Here is a 19,649-nt window from a genome sequence, read left to right as displayed (position 1 = left end):
TGGTAAAATCACTTGAATTGGAGTCTTTGAGATCGCGCCGGAAAAATTTCAAATTGAAGTTTTTGTACCTAATGAAGAATGATTACTTTAATTTAGATTCATCACCTTACATAAAGCACGTCACACGCCGAAATACACGCTTTAATCATGGAAGTCTTTTAGAGCCATACCAAAGCGCAAACAACATTTTTAAAAATTCGTTTTTCCCAAGGACCATAATAGAATGGAATTGCTTAGAAAAAGACACTGTTGATAGCCCTACCCCTGATGTATTTTTTTCGAAATTGCGATGATATATGCTATTTAGTATCAGTGTTGTGTTGAAGAACGTGTGTGTTTGCGACTCTGCCATCCCTTCCCCTTTCTTTTCCCCCCACTCCTGCCTGGGCCCCAACGGGGCCTGCAGTATTGTGAAATATAAATAAAGTGTATTGAGTTAGCAAGCTTAGTAAGTGTCTTTTCGATTTGCGGCTAATTTTTTTTTTCTCTTTTAAATGCTGTCGTGAAATGGCGAACAGACGCGTCAGAAGCCTGATATTCTTGACTTTCATTACGCAACCTTCTAGAGGCGCCATCTAGCCGAAGCGAAGAAAAGCGCTTCCCATAGCCAGCGACACGAAATCGGATGTCTCCGGTTTCGGCCGCAAATAGGAAAACGGTGCGAAGTTGAGTGGCGCATCAAACTTAAATCTGTTCTACCTTTTTTTAAAAACAAAAACTAGGGCACCTATGCCTGTTTTCACCTCAAGAACAGCAGTAAAAGAGGTCCGGCTTCTCGCGGAGCATTACAAATTTCTCCCTTTATTTTGAGAATGAAGATACATGTCGGTGAATTTTAAATTCGATATGTGTTATCAGGACGTACACGTGACTAACGCCAAAAGCATCGCTTCTTCCTGCGACAACCAAATCTTGTGATAACTACTTCGCGCGCCGTATGAACAATGCGCAAGATTTCATTTTTTCTTGAGGTGAAAACGGGTATAGTCGAAAATCATTTACTGACCTTCATTGTACAACGCCTCCTCACGACTAGGCTAGGAGTGGTGAGAAGCTTTCCGTGACTCCTTTGCAATATGAAGCAGCAGTTCTCGAGTAATTGGAACTATTGACCTACAATGGATCTCTTGACTCGTGTCTGCCGAGTCAAGAGACCCAACGCGTAAAAACATTCATTATTGAATCTTCTGACTCGTTGGACCTTTTGACTCGTTAGACCTCTTGACTCGCCGTGGATCTTTTGACTCGTTGGATCTCTTGACTCGTTGGGCCTCTTGACCCACATTGGATCTTTTGACTCGTGTTTAACGAGTCAAAAGATCCAACGAGTCAAAAGATCCAGTATTGGACCTTTTGACTTGTTGGATCTTTTAACTTGTTGGATCTCTTGACCAGAAGCGCCCTTAAAGGAGGATTTGGCGCTGTAGGCCCTCTTTTGTCTAAATGAGCGTAGTAGAACATATTAGTGTACGCTTTTCTGCACGGTCTTTCACTCCATCTTTCTCCCTTTCTCTTCTGACTTTCTTATTCTTAGAGCGCAGCTCTCAGGCGCCCGTTTCCGGCTTGAGCGGTGTCGCCCTCACCGTCGACGTCGGCGTAACCGCGCGTTGCACTATAGGACATTTCCCATAATGATGTCACATGTGACGTCATCAGGGTCACGAAGGACGTCACGAGAGTCACGAGGGAGGAGGATGAGAAGGTGGGAATTTTAGAGCGCAGCTCTTAGGGGCCCGTTTCCGGCTTGAGCGGCGTCGGCGTCGCCGTTGGCGTCGCCGTCGGCGTCGCCGTCGGCGTCGGCGTAACCGCGCGGTGCATCATGGGAAATGTCCCATAATGCACCGCGCGAGCCCCCCACCGGGGTCACGTGACCTCGTGGGGGGGCACGTGACCCCCCCCCCCGAGGTCACGTGACCCCGGTGCATCATGGGAAATGTCCCATTATGCACCGCGCGAGCCCCCACCGGGGTCAGTGACCTCGTGGGGGGCACGTGACCCCCCAAGGTCACGTGACCCCCCAAAGTCACGTGACTCCTCTGAGGTCACGTGACCCCCGCCGATGTCGCGTGACCCCCAATGACGTCATCGTCACTGATGACGTCACCGGCATCCACATCGTCATCGTCATCATCACTGATGATGTCATCATCACTGATGACGTCACCGGCATCCACATCGTCATCGTCATCATCACTGATGACGTCATCGGCATCCGCATCGTCATCGTCATCATCACTGATGACGTTACCGACATCCACATCGTCATCGTCATCATCACTGATGACGTCATCAGTGACGTCACTGATGTCGTCACCGGCCTCCACATCGTCATTGTCATCGTCACTGATGACGTCACCGGCATCCGCATCGTCATCGTCATCATCACTGATGACGTCACCGGCATCCGCATCGTCATCGTGTCATCGTCATCATCACTGATGACGTTACCGACATCCGCATCGTCATCGTCATCATCACTGATGACGTCATCAGCGACGTCACTGATGACGTCACCGACATTCGCATCGTCATCGTCATCATCACTGGTGAAGTCATCAGTGATGTCACTAATGACGTCATCGGTACCCGCATCGTGATCGTCAATGATGACGTCATCAGTGACCTCAGTGATGACATCATCGGCATTGGGGATCACGTGACCCCCAAGGTCACGTGACCCTCCAAGGTCACGTGACCCCCCCTGGTTAGTTTAGCCCCCCCCCCAGTGCCCTTCCCTCCTCCTCCTCAAGAGCTGCGCTCTAATTCGGCGTTACAGGGAGTTGTAAGCAGCTTTCACTTTTTCCCACTAAATTTAGCGCAAAAACTTTCCCGCTAGATTTAGCAAAAACGTTTTTCCGCTAAATTTATTTGAAAATTTCCCAGCTAAGTTTAGCGGAAATTTTTTCTGCTAAATTTAGCGGGAAATTTCTCCGCTAAATTTTGCGGGAAAAAGTCCCCGCTATATTTAGTGGCGAAATTTCCCCAGTTAAAGTTAGCAGAAAAAAATTCCCCACTAAATTTAGCGGAAAAATTTCCCCCCGAATTTAGCGAACAAATTTCACCGCTAAACATTCCCCGCTAAATTTAACGAAAAATTTTAACCGCTAAATTTAGCGGAAAAATTTCACGCTAGCGGAAGAAGTTTCCCGCTACATATAGCGAAAAACATTCGACGCTAAATTTAGCGGAAATTTTCCCCGGTAGAATTAGCGCGAACATTTTTTCACTAAATTTAGCGGGAAATTTTTTCCGCTGAATTTAAAGGGAAATATAGCGAAAATTGAAAGCTGAATGGGAGGGGAGCAGGAGAGGAAGAGGGCTGAGGAGGAGGGTAGGAGGGGCATACCCGCCCCTCCGTACCCTCCTCTCCTTTTCCTCAAGAGCTGCGCTCTAATTCGGCATTAAAGGGAGTTGTAAACGTGTTTATTTTTTTTATCCAACTTAGGTTTGCTCCAAACCAGTTCTGTTCTCGTAGAATGAATAAAGTGGTGATGAGAACTAAAAGCCCGTTCATGCCCTTCTTTGTACCCATTTTGTGTGTTAGCTTCTTTTTTTTTTGTTAATCACTGCATCAGCAGGCTTTCGGAAATATTCACCCCCGTTATCATGATTGAAGTTACGTAGGAGCCACCGACAATGAAAGGAATCTGATGCAGAGGAAAAAGAAGATCCATCCGAAAGAACTCAATCTCTCTAGGGACATTCTGGTTCAATAAAATTCCTCCGAAAAAAACGACATATTGTTTTATTCGCATCAAATGCAGCGTACCGACCTCATACGCTAGATTTAATGCAAATAATTATGCTTAAGCGTAATGAAATACCGTTACACGCCGGTGGAGGTTGTAAAAAGACGTACCCAGCGGTACCGGCCGATTCATAATCTCATAAAATATACAGAAGTGAGCCTATTTGAACAGACACTCCTACCGCAGAACGCAGCAAAAAAAAAAAACTACGGGAAATTAAGCAAAACAGGATATAGTAATAGGGTACATGAATTTATTACAGGATGCAGCAACTTCAGTTTAAATATTATTGAACCTCGAAGGACAAAAGTTTGCATTTTGATCGAGCAGTAGACTGTCAAAATATGTTGCACTCGTATATGATAATGACGTACAATAGCAGTATATTTAGCTGTGTACGATAGACAAAACCAGTAATGCCATTTGTTTAATCTTTGGGTTAGGCTTAAGAAATGAAGTAGGAAAAGTTGGTTGCTTAACACGAAAGGTGTGCATTAAACAGTGTCCTCTTTAAAATGGCCTACGCCGAACGGCTTAAAAGCCGACTTTTTCATTCAGTGGTATTAAACTAAACTCCCAACACCATGCTTAAAAAGCTGCAGCGAACAAAAATTGATGATTCTCACGTATGGGTTAGGTTTAGTCAAGTTCGAATTATTAAGAAACAGAAAAAAACGTTAAAAAAATCGTGAAAAATGATGAATAATCGTGAAAATCGTAAGAGGCCAAATTCTCATTTGGCCTCTTCCAGAATAGAAGGTGAGTAGTATAGTGATCCCACTGTAATAAAATATAATTAGTTCAATTTTCTAAACCTAGCGAGCGCAATTTGAAGCACCACTATCGCTGAGGGTTACATAGGTCCCAAGAATTTCATACCTCAGTCTTCAAGAAGAGCTCTCAAATAAGGAAAACAGTGTCTTCAAAAGTGACAAAACAAATCCTTTAGACTTTTGAGTATGGTTCGCGAATACAAAGTTTCGTGATAAGAAATGCACTTTGTACTACCAACAAGTAAGATCATTCTTTGATGCAACGACTGCCTGACGGGCAGTTTTTAGGAAGCAAATGGCGGCGCATGGCAGCAGAATGAACTCAAAGTGTTCATTTTGTTCCAGAGAAACGAACTTTGTCATGCGCGTTGTTGTCATCAAAAAAAAAAAAAAGTATCAATGATTTCGGGCGGATTTGACTGGAGGCTGCCATCCTCAAAAGCGTGCTTGTCATTTGCCAAGCATCATGTTGTGTCCGGCGGCGTGATATTGACACAGCTTCACCACCTCTTCCCTTTCCCCTGCTTCTGCTCCTTCATCCTCTTCGCCAGTTGTGATTTCCGGAGACAGAAACAGGCAAGAAGTCGCGAGATTGCAGCGAAGTATATATAATAGGCAGCAAGGTTCCTTGCTGACTGCGCGCATCGCGGCTATCGCTTTTAGCGGACCGTCTGATGATGTCTAAACTTGTGATCCCAGCGGCAACAGCGGCTAACTCTAGCAACTTATACCCCTAGCTAAAAAGCTCTGCTGCGCTAGTGAAGGAAGAGTACAGATTTGGCAAATACTGTAAACTTAACCTTCCTTAAGAATATTACTGCTTGTTCTTTTTAACCTGGGTGACATTTTCCCGTTTATTCCGGGATTAAGAATATATAACGGAGGGGTTACACGCTGTACTTAACTGAAAGTAAATCTGTTTTTAAAAGAAAGACGTGTTGCACATAACATGGCAATAGATGAAGGGCTTGTGGCGCAACACGATAAAGACGTAGAAAGATAGGGCTTGTGGCGCAACGGATAACGCGTCTGACTACGGATCAGAAGATTCCAGGTTCGAATCCTGGCAAGCTCGAACAATTTTCCTTTTTATATATTTCTTTAAGCCCTACCAAAACACTGAACCTAACCCGCACGTCGTTGTGCACCTGTGACGTTGAATATTCGAATTGTGCAAACCCTCCACGCCAATTGCCCTTTAGACGTCATCCGAAATCGTTTTGTTTTAGCATCCCAGGGTTACGGAATTTCTCAGCATGCTGGCGAAAAAGTAACGATATTGCGAGGGAATGGATGAGGTAATATATATGCGTGCGATTTAAGTACAGTACTATCGGGGAAAAATGAAATGCGAACAAAGGAACGCGTGGCTCGCGGTACAGGCTGCGCCGCCTGGAAGTGAGCCTAGGGGCGAGGGTGCGTGGCCTACTCCGACGTGTTCACGCCCCTCCCTCTGCGCTCCCCAAGCTTCAGCAGTGCGCCTCTTGGTGCGCTGAAAGCTATCACCGCTATCTTTGCTGGCTCAGTGCGTGCGGTGCAAAGAAGCTCGCCGTACTCGCCGAGCAGGCAAAGATAGCGGGGACAGCTTTCAGCGCACTGAGCGGCGCACTGGCGAAGCTGGGGAAGCGCCAAACGAGGGGCGTGAACACATCGAAGTAGACCACGCACCCTCGCCCCTAGGTTCACTTCCAGGCGGCGCAGCCTGTACCGCGAGCCACGCGCACCACTGTTCGCATTTCATTTTTCCCCGATAGTACGTTCAAGAAACGCATATTAGGGACAGTCAACATGCTAAAAAGGAACTTCCTTGTTAAATGAAACAAAAAATCAATCTTTTAAATAATACAATATGGGTGATCACGTTGTACTCAGTTCACTCCTAACCTGAGACTGCAGGTGAAGCAACGAGCGCTTTGTACCAGTCATACCATGATATTTAAAACCCGAGACTCTGGTGACAAAGAAATAGGAGCCTCAAAAGTCGAAAAAAGGCACAGAAACAGTGTTCGGTTACGTCAATTAACTTAAAAGATCTTTATTACTCGTTCGAGAAGGTTAGCTTAATGCGAAAGGTTAGACATGCACTGGACTTAGATTTTAGTTAACTTTCAATCCAAGACGGGATTAGCAGGGGACTCTATCCCTTATATTTTAGACCTATACCACCAAACAACAGTCATAGGATACAGAGGTCAGAAGTATATACAGAAAGATGGAGTTTGTATAGGATCGTCCGTGGCTTCAATACTGGCAGAAATGTATCTTAATATATTAGACGGTACAATAGCAGACAGGCTAGCCGAAATTGCATCCAGCGGTTGCTCACTAAGACGGCATGTAGATTATATTTTTATTTGTTCATTTAAAGATAGCGAATCACAGGTCGTGGAAACATTGGTGAAAACAACAGCTCCAGAACTATATTTCACTGTAGAACAGCGAGAGGATGAGATCCCAAAGTTTCTAGATTACGTGAGCATGCCCAGAAACGTGTTTTTTCGGAATGCGGGAAAGTAGATGCTAGGCCCTTTTTAAGTCAGAAAACTTGTCATCCGAAATCTGTTAAAGCTGGAGTCGTCAAGTCTTTATTGATTAAAGCCATGCGGAATTTATGCTCCCGTTGGATGAATCACTCTATCCAATAAAAGAGACGGCAGAGTTCTGCGTATGAAAACGATTTCATAAAAAGACAATTAAAACGTAATGTCACATATGAACGTAAAGAAGAAAAGGAGCAATGAAAAAAGGTAGAAGTGATTTCGTTTCTCCATAAAATCTCTCACAGAAAGTGTGGAATGGATGTTGTTTTTATGTCAGATTATAAGCTAAGTCGTCTGACTCCGTTTCAGTCTGGTCAAAACGTCTGTCAGAAGACATATCGGTATCGTGCCCAGAAGGGGTCGTCTATGGTATACCCGTGGCTTGCGGTTTTAAGCAGATGGGACAGACATCAAGATATGTAAACGATAGTTTGCTAGAACATAAAAAATATTTTCAAATAAACGCCCCAAACTCAGAAATGGCGAAACATTTTGGAAAATATAACGACTACACGTTAGGTTGGTCAGAGACGGAAGTTTTACACAAAGAGTCCAATGGTATCAAGAGGATTGTAACAGAAGCAAATATAATCAAAACAATAGGGAGTTTTAGAATAACGTACGCAATTTTAGCGCACGCTAGCGCTAAATTTAGCGCTTGTATTAGCGCACGCTACGCGAAAGAGTTTTAGAATAGCGTTTCTCCGGTCGCGACGCAAAAGCCCAAGCATCTCGCGCTTGCGACGCCACCAAGACACAGTCACAATTTTTATTTCACACACGAAATGCTGTAACTTAAGAGAAAAAAAAAAGGTTTTCTGGTCCAGAGTATTATTTTAGATTTATTTAAACGTGAGAATGCGACGCGAGAGGTTGACCGGTCGTGTCCGCTTGCGTCGCCTCGGCAAGAGAGGTCTTGTGTACTGACCTTCGCACATCGTACCTTCGCCGAGAAATGTTCGCGCGTCACAAGCATCAAGCTGTCGGTGATCGTTGGCAAACCGAGTACAATGCCGTCCCGTATTGAAAATCGCAGCCGCGAGGATGCCGCCGACGTCGCACTCACGACATCGCCAAAGCAGCCGCTGACATAATCCTGGAAGCCGCCATCTTTTTTCAACTCTGCTCGTCTTGGCTTTAGCCAACTTCTGATCACGAATCCTCCTTGGAGAAGCGCAAAGAATCTTTGCGTACGCACGCTATTTCCGAGAAATAGCGCACGCTAAAATTGCGCACGCAAAGCGCAAAATCTGGTTTGCGTTCGGAGCATGCGCAGTGGCGACGACGCTATTCTTTGCGCACGCAAAGCTTTAGCGTGCGCTATTCTAAAACTCCCTATTAACTTGTATCTCCCATACCATGATGAAGCATGACAGTAAGTAAAAAACTTTACTTTGAATACAACCTCGTCCCTCGGTTTATCATTTTGCGCGCATTGTGAACAAAAAGAGTGGCCAAAAGAAAAAAATAATTGGGGAGGGGGGGGGGGGGGGGGGGAGAACATACTTTTTGTGTTTAAATTAGATTTCTTTCTTTCTTTTTGTTTGGTGTCTGCACAGTTGAGAGATATTTTCTCTTCATTTCCACCTTTCTTCTTAAAAAAAGAAACGCCTTCTCGAAAGAATAACGATTGTTTGCGGAGCGATGTACGCTATTTGGCCTGCATAAAACAATTCTGACGGCTCTCGCCGACTGCCAATCGAAAAAAAAAAAAAATTGTTATCGCTGCTGTCACTGGTCGCGCGCCTTCAACTCACTCTGTCAAGACCTGATGTTGAGCTAGTTTTTTTTTTTATCGAATTAAAAGATGATGCGCGAATATTTAGTGGCTACGACTTGATCCCCGCGTAACCCAAACACTAATGGGGTAATAACATAAGTACGTCAGAAGCTCAAATGTCGTAGAGGGACCCTTCAGCGGTGCCCTGTGGAGGTTTCTGAGATCACCTAAAAATGACGATAATTCACTCTGCGAACTCTAAGCGTCCTATAAATTAATAAATCATAATGATGAATGGCCAATTTCTCTATTAAAAGAAAACAGTCAAAGCTGGAACACACCGATGTCATTTCCGACACTGTTCAGGCAGCTAGGACGATATGTAGCTAGTAAAAACTCGACATTTCGTTGAGATTGGAGAAACTGTTATCACAAAATGTGCATGGTTTTGCAGAAGATAAAAGCAGAGAAGAGTAATCGAAACATGTAATTTTTCGTGGAGAGGGAACATAATGCTGCAAAACCCTTCTCAAAAACAAAACACTGTGTTTTTTATCGTTGTGGTTTTTTTCTGCGGGAGTTGACGTGTCCGCTCGTCAGCTTTCGAGCGCGCATTCGCTGGGTTGAATCGTAGTCCGGGCAGTATGGGCAACGAGCAGCGTGCATTCGAGATATCACTGCCAGGTTCCACCAGTTGGAAGCGCGAGGATCCTTCGCTTGACCGCATGGTGACAGTGGTCCTGGTTTCGGAACATGTTCCTCCCATCGCCAGAGATGAACTTGATTTGTAGCGATCGTTGAGGGCTTTCCTAAAGCGAAAGCGGCCGCGTATCGTCATGATTTAGTCATTCCTAGGATGCTTCGAGCCAGCAGAGTGAGCTATCGCTATATTTAAGCCATCGCAAAAATCTCCTTAAGGCACCTTTAGGCGTTTCAGCAATGCAATTCTTTCACTTACACCTCTATTTCTCCTGTGCACTGTATATTCTATATTTTACAAGAAAGCTGTGTGAAGGTGTGAAAGCTGTGTGAAAGCTGAATGTGTTCGTCTCTTTGTTCTTTGTCGATCGAGTCATTAGATTGTTTACCTCTTAGTCCCAGATTCAAGTGTGTCCAAAGTCACTCGGATGCCAGCTGCAGGATATGCACCAGAAAGAGAGCATTGTGCATAAGAGAGATGTTTATGGAAGTAGAAACTTTAACCTACAATAAACACCGTAAACGCGCAAGTGCAAACACGCGCGTGTGTCTGTTTGCGTGTGTGTGTGTGTGTGTGTGTGTGTGTGCGTGTGCGCGTGCTTGTGTGTGTCTGTGTGTTTGTTTGCGTGTGTGCGTGCGTGCGTTCGTGCGATTGTGTGCGTGTGTGGCGTAAGTGCCGAAGTGCGTTCGGAAAAGCACTCCCGCATGCACCTAGTCAGTGTTCTAAACATGTTAGCATTTAAAACACTCGCTAGATGGTGCAAACCGCCGCCCAATTTACATGGTTCGCCCGCGTGCATTTCTCCATTCCTCGGTGTCTGTTACAGCACCCGCTGACATGATGGCGCCACCATATCTGCCACCAAGGGCGCAGGTGCGAGAGCGCGGATTTTCGAACGCGTTTTTCGCACGTGCACAATCGCAACGGAGAAGGTGTTTCCCCGGCACTTCGGAAAGCCACACGCTTGGGGTCGCACCTTTTCTACAACTGAAAACAACTATAAAACAGCCGTGATCTTGCTAAAGTTACCTACGCACGTTGCACGTCCTCGTACGCAAGGGCTATTAACCGGGGCATCTGTGTTACCATAAATATATGTGTTTATAGAAATAATCACAAACATGTGGTGGGGAGTCAGTGGACCGTGTGGGTAAGGTAATTAATGGTCGGCCTATTGAAGAAACTTACTTTATTAAGCGAAATTAACGCAGAGTGAATTTCGCAATATACTCGACAGTTAAAGCGAAAATGGCATTGCCGCTTTTTTTCTTTTATGCCACTCGTAAGTGGTAAGAACGAAAGTCAAATTATACCGCTTATTATATATATGGGTGGTTTCATCTCAAATCGTGCAGGCAAAAAGGGTCGAATTTTTAATTTTGATGAAAAAAATATATGTTATGGCGCCGTTTTTAAAAACGCAGTCGCCGCAGACCGCAAGTTCGTCGGATTTTTTGTTCGCGACTTATGAATTTTTAAAGAGGCCGCGGCGAAAAGCAGTGTTTTCACACCCGTCGTGGGTCGGATGTTTCGCTTGATCTCCCTCCGTGGATTTTCAGTCCACATTATATTATCTTTTTTAAAGCACTCTGTGGACACATTTAAAAGGCTCCAATACCATAAAATAATTTTAGGCGTTTTGCTTTTTTTCTGTAAAAATGTCAAAAACGCCCCCTTGGTCAATTGTTGACGAACTTTGACAATTAATTACTGGCGATCTACTTGGGTTACATCAATACTTTTTATGTCCACGGAGAGCCCAAAACACGTTCTTTATACGTATTATAAAATGACTTGGCTGTATAAAATATTCTTTGCGGTACGTTTACGTTAATGTTATGTGAAAACCAAAAAGTACCATTTTTGAAATTGATTTTCTCAAAAAACCCATTTTTTATTTTTTTTATTTTTTGTTAAAATGTAGATGTGATAGTTTTCTACGCGAAAATCAGGTCTAGAAAGTGTATATTTTGTTTGTATGTTTTATATTTAGGCCTCATTATCGGAAAAAAACGTCTTTGTTTTGCAAGACCCAAGTCAGACATTCCGACCCATGCGTCTCTATGAATTGTGAAAAAGTTTTCTTGAATTTTCTTCTGCATTTTTTAATCAATTATAAACGAATTTTGTGGTATTGAATATTTATGTATGTTTTGATAAGAGCGGGAACCACGAGATACATATCTAACCAAATCAGCAGGCCTAGTAGACTTTGAGTAACCAAAAGGCACAGACGTTGTATTGTTTCGATTTATAAACCTTTCACAGTAAAGTAGCACGACTAGCTATTAGCTGTCATATTACTAAGACAAAGAAAGTCACCACATCGTCGATATATTATATACAATTCTCTACGAAACCAAACACTGGTTCTTGTTCACCGCACATCGCACAGGTCACCAGGGAATGTCCTTTCACTTCCGTAATACACAAAAGTGGTGACACAGAAACGGTCCGAAACACACAGAGAGTGTGTCATGGGGAGGGGTAGGAAATAAAAATAAATAAATAGGAATTAAATTGCCCAACTGCGATCTTAACGAAAATTGCGTTAAAAAAATAAAGTATTTAGGTTGGAGTGGTGGCAAGACGATAGGTCCACGCCTGGTGGAGAGTCAGACAAAGAAGTCGACGGCACGTAAAGGTAAAACAAAAAAAAAATCAATAATTTAATAAAGACGGGAAAACTCAGCCGCACATGGCAAGAAGATAAACCAACTCCTCCGGGCATTCCCTAAATGGGACGCAACCAAATGCGTGCGAACACGCTCTCTACATCACCGCCTAGGCCGCTACGCCATGACAAAATAAACCCAACAACTGAACAGTGCTAACAAACAGTTAGTAAGAAAACATTGAAAAAAAAAAAACCGTTCAAAAACGCACCCGAGAAACTAAGTTCAGCGGGGCGAAGAAACACACACGAGTCGGTCCCACGACACTGAAGTCTGGCAGGATGACGGCGTCCAGATGATGCTCGAATCTGTTTTTCCCTCTGTTACGCACATCCACGACGGCTGTGAGGAACAGTGGCTGTGCGAAAGGAAGTGAAGAATAGATTCGAGCAGGCGATGCGCGAGAAGGTAACCGAGACTATGCCTGAAGCTTCATATCGGGAGAGGAGCTTTCGAGGTAGTTTCTGCAGTTACTCAAACTTTCTCTTTCCCCATCCCTTTTTCAAAAGAGCACGTCAACCGGCGCTGACTTTTCATCTCGGGAGAAGCCCACTCTTCACAAACGGTTATAGTTGACAAGGAGGCTGACTTCGACCCAACTAGTCTCCGGGCAAAATACAAACACAAGTATATTTACCAACACGCTCGTTTTAATGTCAGTCTCCGGGCTTTGCTGTTTCCAAAAGAGATAGCCCTTTATAAGGACAGAATGAGCGGGTTGGTGGGGATAATTAAACTTAAACAGCCCCTTCTCGTTTTCTTCCTCAAGTTTAATAGATAACCCTTCGGTGCTATCGGATCTCCCCGGAGAGAGAGAGACAGCACGGCCGTTTCAAGGTAAGGATAGGGCGCTCGAAGCTGGGGCAAACAGGCGGTATCGTTTCACGCATGCACGGATGGCTGGTTTCAAATTTCCCCACATCCCTAACGAAACCGGCCCATCTTCGTGGGTGCGGCTGTGGGATTTCTGTCCCGCGCCGCCGGTTTTAGCGGGCACGCGGCGTTGTTTTGGCTGGCAGAACAGTTGTTGACCGTCGATATTGTAAGGCCATGGTGTCCTCATCCTTTCAGGCAACGATTCCTTTGCTTTCCCTTGTGCAATACTCTGACTGACTCCTCCTGGGTGGCTGTCACTGTTCGCCGCGTCAACGACACAATCGTACCATTTCACTCCTCGTGACACAGGGTGCGCTGCTCGCTTTACTGTCACGGGCCGTCCCATCTAACACAACGAGCGCGAAAGGTCGTGGTCATCTGCTGGCTCCGAAAGGGCGGGACGTTCATGCAGGCCAATGTGGGCCCCGAATCAATATGACGTCTGCCGACTCCTACACGTTAAAAATTTACGACACCTGCTGGTCTGTTAAGAAGTGTTGCTTTCTCTTTTTGGAACTCCTCCCAATGTAGCTTGCCGCCTATAATAAAATTTAAATAATCAATAAATATAACAGGGTGGAAATACTGTATTTCAGTTTTATGTGGGAACGTTGAAAAAAATAAAAAAAACTATTTCCAAGCTTGTGAAGACGCGCAATTCGTAAGTCCATTTCGTGCCGTAAAAACATGTTTTTGTACGATATTGATGCTTAAATATAAAACATACAAACAAAATATACACTTTCTAGACTTGATTTTCGCATAAAAAACTATCACATCTACATTTTAACAAAAAATAAAAAAAAAATAAAAAATGGGTTTTTTGAGAAAATCAATTTCAAAAATGGTACTTTTTGGTTTTCACATAACATTAACGTAAACGTACCGCAAAGAATATTTTATACAGCCAAGTTATTATTTGATAATACATATAAAGAACGTGTTTTAGGCTCTCCGTGGAAATAAAAAGTATTGATGTAACCCAAGTAGATCGCCAGTAATTAATTGTCAAAGTTCGTCAACAATTGACCAAGGGGGCGTTTTTGACATTTTTACAGAAAAAAAGCAAAACGCCTAAAATTATTTTATGGTATTCGAGCCTTTTAAATGTGTCCACAGAGTGCTTTAAAAAAGATAATATAATGTGGACTGAAAATCCACGGCGGGAGATCAAGCGAAACATCCGACCCACGACGGGTGTGAAAAACACTGCTTTTCGCCGCGGCCTCTTTAAAAATTCATAAGTCGCGAACAAAAAATCCGACGAACTTGCGGTCTGCGGCGACTGCGTTTTTAAAAACGGCGCCATAACATATATTTTTTTCATCGAAATTAAAACTTTGACCCTTTTTGCCTGCACGATTTGAGATGAAACCACCCATATATATATATTTTGCTTGGGCTTAAATTGACTTTGTTGTAATCACTTGGCTGAACTCGTCATTTTGTATTTTTTAATATTTTGTTTGCTTAAGAAAAAGCTTTAAGAAATATTTATATGGGCAAAATAATATTTTTCTGGCTTGAACGTGATTTATGCTTTTGAACGAGTTACGAGACTTCAATCGCTGTAAACATCGTCTAAATGACGTTTACTTGAGCTGTCTGGCACGGCAGAACTTAAAGGTCTTTTCAAAATCCTAAAGGCCTTTGGTGGAAAGGTCCTTTTAGGTGCCCGGCGCCAATGAACTTTCCGAGGGAGGGGGCCGGTCAGGATGGTGACGACCGATAATGGTGTTCGCCCGATGGAAGTTCCCCCGGAAAATCGAAAAATAAGAAGAAAAAAAAAAAACAACTAAAAGTTGTTCGATCTTGCTGGACACATTACGGGGTTGGTTGGTTTACAATGGCCAGTGTGGCCACCTTTATTTCAAAACAAAACGACCACAAGTAAACAGTAATTTACATTACAAAACTCCCAGAATTGAAACCCATACTTTAGCCCCCGTCTCAAGAGCCGAATCCCCCGAGAATCCTCTCGGCACCCCTTTTCTAGACTCGTAGAGGCCTCCTTTCCCTGCAGAGGCGGACAAATCACTTTAAATTCGCCCATTCTCACGTGGTAGACTGTTACCCAATGATCAGCGAGCTGTCAACGTGATTCCGCTCCGACACCTCAACGGTCAAAACCAAATTCCATGTAGTGTCACTACAGGCTTTCCTCGCCGCCTGGCTGGCGCCACCCATTGAAGTTATTGCGTCAATTAAAAGCGAAGTTTCTACATTAAGTGGCGAAATGCACCGGACACAATCACACCCGCTTGAAATCCACAACTGCGGAGAGAAGTACCGCTGCTCAAGAGTGACACAGGTGTTCCGGCGCCCCAAACTGAAACCCAATCCGTTTGTTAAGGCCCGCTTCAGACGGGGCAACTTTCGAGCAATTTTGAGGTTGGTGGCGGGTTGTTCCCTAGCTTTCCCTAGATAGACACGAATTGCTGAGATCGGGTCCGGCTCGAAACGGACTAGCAACTCGAACAACTCGGAGACGTTTGAAGCAGCACAAGGCAATCAGGGACGCGATATTTTCACGTGACACCCCTGTCGTGGTGATGATGACAGCTAAAGACTTTGTTCTGGTTTAAAATTGATCGTTTTCGGAAATAAACCTTTTCAGAAAGATGAGTTAGTATTCTCAAACGCCATTCAAAAATATAAAAACACGATTTTAGCACTTAGTTGTACGTCTAAATAGTAGGGTTGTGCGAATATTCGAAATTTCGAATAGTAGTTCCGAATAATACACTATTCGATATCCGCTTCGAGAAGAACTTCACTATTCGCGTTTTTCGAAGTGCTGATTGCGGTGGGTTAGCCCCGTTGAGTGCGCTTCTTACCAAGCACCGTTGCACTGCGGAGAAGCAATACCCGCGGAAGCAAGCTTTGCGGGTGTTGGTTTTCCGCATTACATCGGTGCTCGGTAAGAAGCGCACTCAACGGAGTAACCTACCGCGATAAACACTTGGAAAAGTATGAATATCGCAGTTGCGTGCTTAGACCAAAACCATACATTCAAAGCGGGATGGTGCACGCGTGTCGGCTGTATATGGCAATAAATGGAACCTTTGTCAATGCGTATAATGTAAAACCCTTTATTTTCGGGGTCCCCTATTTTTCGCGAATCGGTCACAAAGGACATATCGCGGCCACTAAATTTCGCGAATTCCAGAGACCTGCATTGAAAGTCTTGAAGACCGAAATTTTCGCGTGCCTTTACGTTTTGCGAATTTGTCAATTCGCGATATTCGCGAAAATGAAGGACTCGCGATCATTAAGGGTTTTACAGTACCTATTGTAGTAAAAGTTTTAAAATTATACTGACTGTTTTGCAAGAGTATATGTTGGGCAGAGATGCCCTTACAGCCTGCATTTACCATGCGCGAGTCATTATTTTTTGACCCGAAATTAAAAAAAAAGTATTTATGATTTGTAAATTAACTCCATTGGGTATAGTTGGCCATTTCCATCGGATTCATTTTATGTCAAACTTGTTGTTTACTTACCATCCCAAGACATCAGACCTTCTGAGGTCACAGTTCATAAATATAGATAGATTAAACTTGGCTCATAAATGAACAGGTGGAAGAACCTTCACAACCTTCACTGGGGCTTTGTCTAAGCATTATGTTATGGTAGTGAAAGGCGTGGAAAAACTATTCGATATTTGATTCGAAAATATTCGGCCAAAACCACTTTTCGCTTCGAATTCGCTTCGAACTCAAAAACCACTATTCGCACAAGACTGCTAAATAGTGCAAGAAAAATCAAATTGAATGATGATGATGGCAAGTCGTATAGCAATTCGGTTGCTGCGTGTGAACACGGGCGGCCCGTGCTGCAGATGTTGCGACGTCAAGTTGCTGGGTGAAATCGCTCCGTCTGAAGCGGGCCTAACGACCGGGGTCCGACTCATCTCCACCGAGCCCCTCGGCTGCTCGAAGCCTCCCGCGCGTGGGGGCGGAAGACGATTCCCCGTTCATACTCTCCCGCGAGCGTACCCCCTGCCGCGGGTCTGCGAGCCAACGCCCAAAAATGCCGACACAAACATAAGCAGACAAAAAACAATGCCGACGCAACTATAGAAAAATAAGCTTTCCTAAAACAAATCTTACTTATTACAATAAAAATCATTCGTTACTTAAAACCGTCTGACAAAGGTACTACTCGGTTTAGTACAAATCGGCTTAGGCGGACTGTATGGTGCGCGCTCACACCTTTGCTTTCAGTTATGTCCATCTGCTCTAAAAAGGTCACCTTAGTGACCCCGACATCACAACTCAGCTATCTCAGTGTTTTACCTTACGGATTGGTACTTGTTTTCCAATTGTTTTGTCTAGGGATTACGCATCTCCTTATCTAAATATTTCTTATTTTCATCTCGCAAAATGAAGTGAACAAAGCGCGGTTTAAGAAAGCACGATCTTTGTCTGTTAACAGAAGATAGCTCTCTACAAAACTGACTTTACACACTAAACGTTTAACAACTTTTGAGGGTGTAAAAATGCTGCCCATAGAATTACATTCACCCTTCAGCACCCTTATTTTCTACAAACTTTAAAATGTAAGAATAGTCTGCTCTTCGCAACGAACACACCGTATTGTTGAATGGTCTGTAATGAACGTGCAAAAAGGGTGCTACGATAAAGTAAGTCGAATGCCTTTTTGAAATTTTTTTCGCCCTTCAAATAATAATTTTAGCAGGAGTTGTTTTAGCGGCCCTGTTAACTAAATATTGGCTGTAAATGCTTTTTACCTATAAATAAACTCCTTAAACTCAAATAGGCTATGCTCTTCATAAAATATTGACCAGAGAAGAGCGATATCCTGGATTTTTAATTTCAGGTACCGCCATCTGCGAATGAGTGAGTTTTAATTGTCGAGCATTAAAGGTGGTGGAGCGGCCAAGAGAGACGTGATTCCACTCTTGTGCGTGATTTGTCTGTATCTGCATTTTTACGTATGTAAGAATGGCATGTAACGTTTGCTGCTTGTAAAGATGTTTCTCGTAAGACATATATTCCAGGGGCACCTAAGATCGGAATAATTTTCGTTTATGGTGTTTACTAGCAGTCTAAGCGTGTTGTTGTAACAACCTTAAAGGGCTACTCCACCGATTTTTTCATTGTCTCCGATTTGCTTGAAATTTGGCTAAACTAACCAACAAACATCGCGAAAATAGTATCCCAAATATTAGGTCAAAATATTGTTTTTTCGCGAAGTTATTGAATTTACAGTTTTGGTCCTCTCCGTGTTTTTCAAGCTCGAAGTCTCTACTGGCAACAATGAAAAAGTGACGTCAGTGGAAGGCAGGGGTTCACTCTTTGGGCTGTAGATTTCGTTTTAAACTGATTCGAAGCAGTTTCATGGTGTCAAATGAATGCTTGGGAAGCTCGCTGCAGTACCCGCGCTCCAGCACGGAACAAATGATTGGCATGTTCTATTTTTTGGCTGCTTGCTCGACTGGCAAGCCTGCCTGCCACTGACGTCACGGCCCTGAAAAGCGCGCGTATATTTGAATGTTGGTTTTTGCATCATTTTCATTTGCCGATTTCGCAATAACTATTATGAATTTCGCGATTCTAAATAGCATACCGGAGAGAGTAAAGGCCGGGGAGTCAGAAAATATAGTTAGTTGAGGTAGCTAAAAAAATCGGTGGAGTACCCCTTTAAGGGTTTAGACCGGAACAAGCTGATTTACTTTCTTGAGGGTGTAAAGCATTCTAAAGTCTACTGAATATTTTAATGTATTTTTCTTTTTGCAAGCTATACTAAAACGTGTTCCCGCAGCACGATTTTCAATTCTGTAGCATGACCTGCGAAATGTATATACGTTTAGTTTCCGTTCCAGATGCGCTGCCTAGTACCTGCTGGACGAGATAGTACGCAATTAGTTTTTCTTCCACTGGGATCAAAAACATGTTTTCGCCGGATCCCAGCTGTGTCCATAAAGAACATTAAAATTCTGAACGGGCGATGCGGTCTCAATCAGCCGCTTTAAAAATTCAAAGCTCTGACGCGCTGGCGTCCCAAAAGCAGGTGGCGGAAAGCTCGGGTAGGGACTAGCGCGCTTTTTACTGCGCGATATCAAGAGCCAACAGCCAATAAAATAATATGCTATATCCCAGGTCTTTAACTCGAAATCTAATGAAACTTTTAAATTAATAATTTTGTTTTGTGCATTTGTAGACAGCCGGATGTCAGTCAGCCTCAATGGGTGTCTGGTGTCTGAAGTGTATATGAGAAATTCAGCCAGCGCGGTACAACCGCTTCCCTTGGTCTTTAACGAGCATCACGCTGTAGCGATACACGACCGCACGCCGGTACGGTGCTCATTCATATTGAAGCGGAGTAAGGCTGTGGATTAAAAAAAATTGGGTTGTGTGTATGTTTATACAGCCTAAACTTGGTCTGCCTCACAAGGGCGACGAGTCTCCCAGCTGTAGATGAGAAATTTAGCCAGTGCGGTACAACCGCTAGCCTGGGGTCTTTAACGTGCACCACGCAGCAGTGATACACGACCGCACGGCGGTACGATGCTCATCCAGATCGAAATGGGCAGGGGTGGGTAAGGGTGTGGATTGAACCCAAAATCCCTGAGTTTTGAGGCGCGAGCTTT

General features: G+C 43.8%; 1 non-coding gene across 1 annotated transcript; it reads left to right on the top strand.

The window, feature by feature from the left end:
* Window positions 1-5,524: 5,524 nt before the first annotated feature.
* Window positions 5,525-5,597, top strand: Trnar-acg. Its single transcript has one exon. It is a non-coding gene; the product is annotated as a tRNA-Arg (tRNA).
* The last annotated feature ends 14,052 nt before the right edge of the window (window positions 5,598-19,649 follow it).

This window comes from Ixodes scapularis, unplaced genomic scaffold (assembly GCF_016920785.2).
Source record: "Ixodes scapularis isolate PalLabHiFi unplaced genomic scaffold, ASM1692078v2 PGA_scaffold10__122_contigs__length_95168666, whole genome shotgun sequence".
NCBI classification, from domain to species: Eukaryota; Metazoa; Arthropoda; class Arachnida; order Ixodida; family Ixodidae; genus Ixodes; species Ixodes scapularis.
Note: the sequence above shows the minus strand (reverse complement) of the source record. Positions and strands in the feature narration are given on the sequence as shown.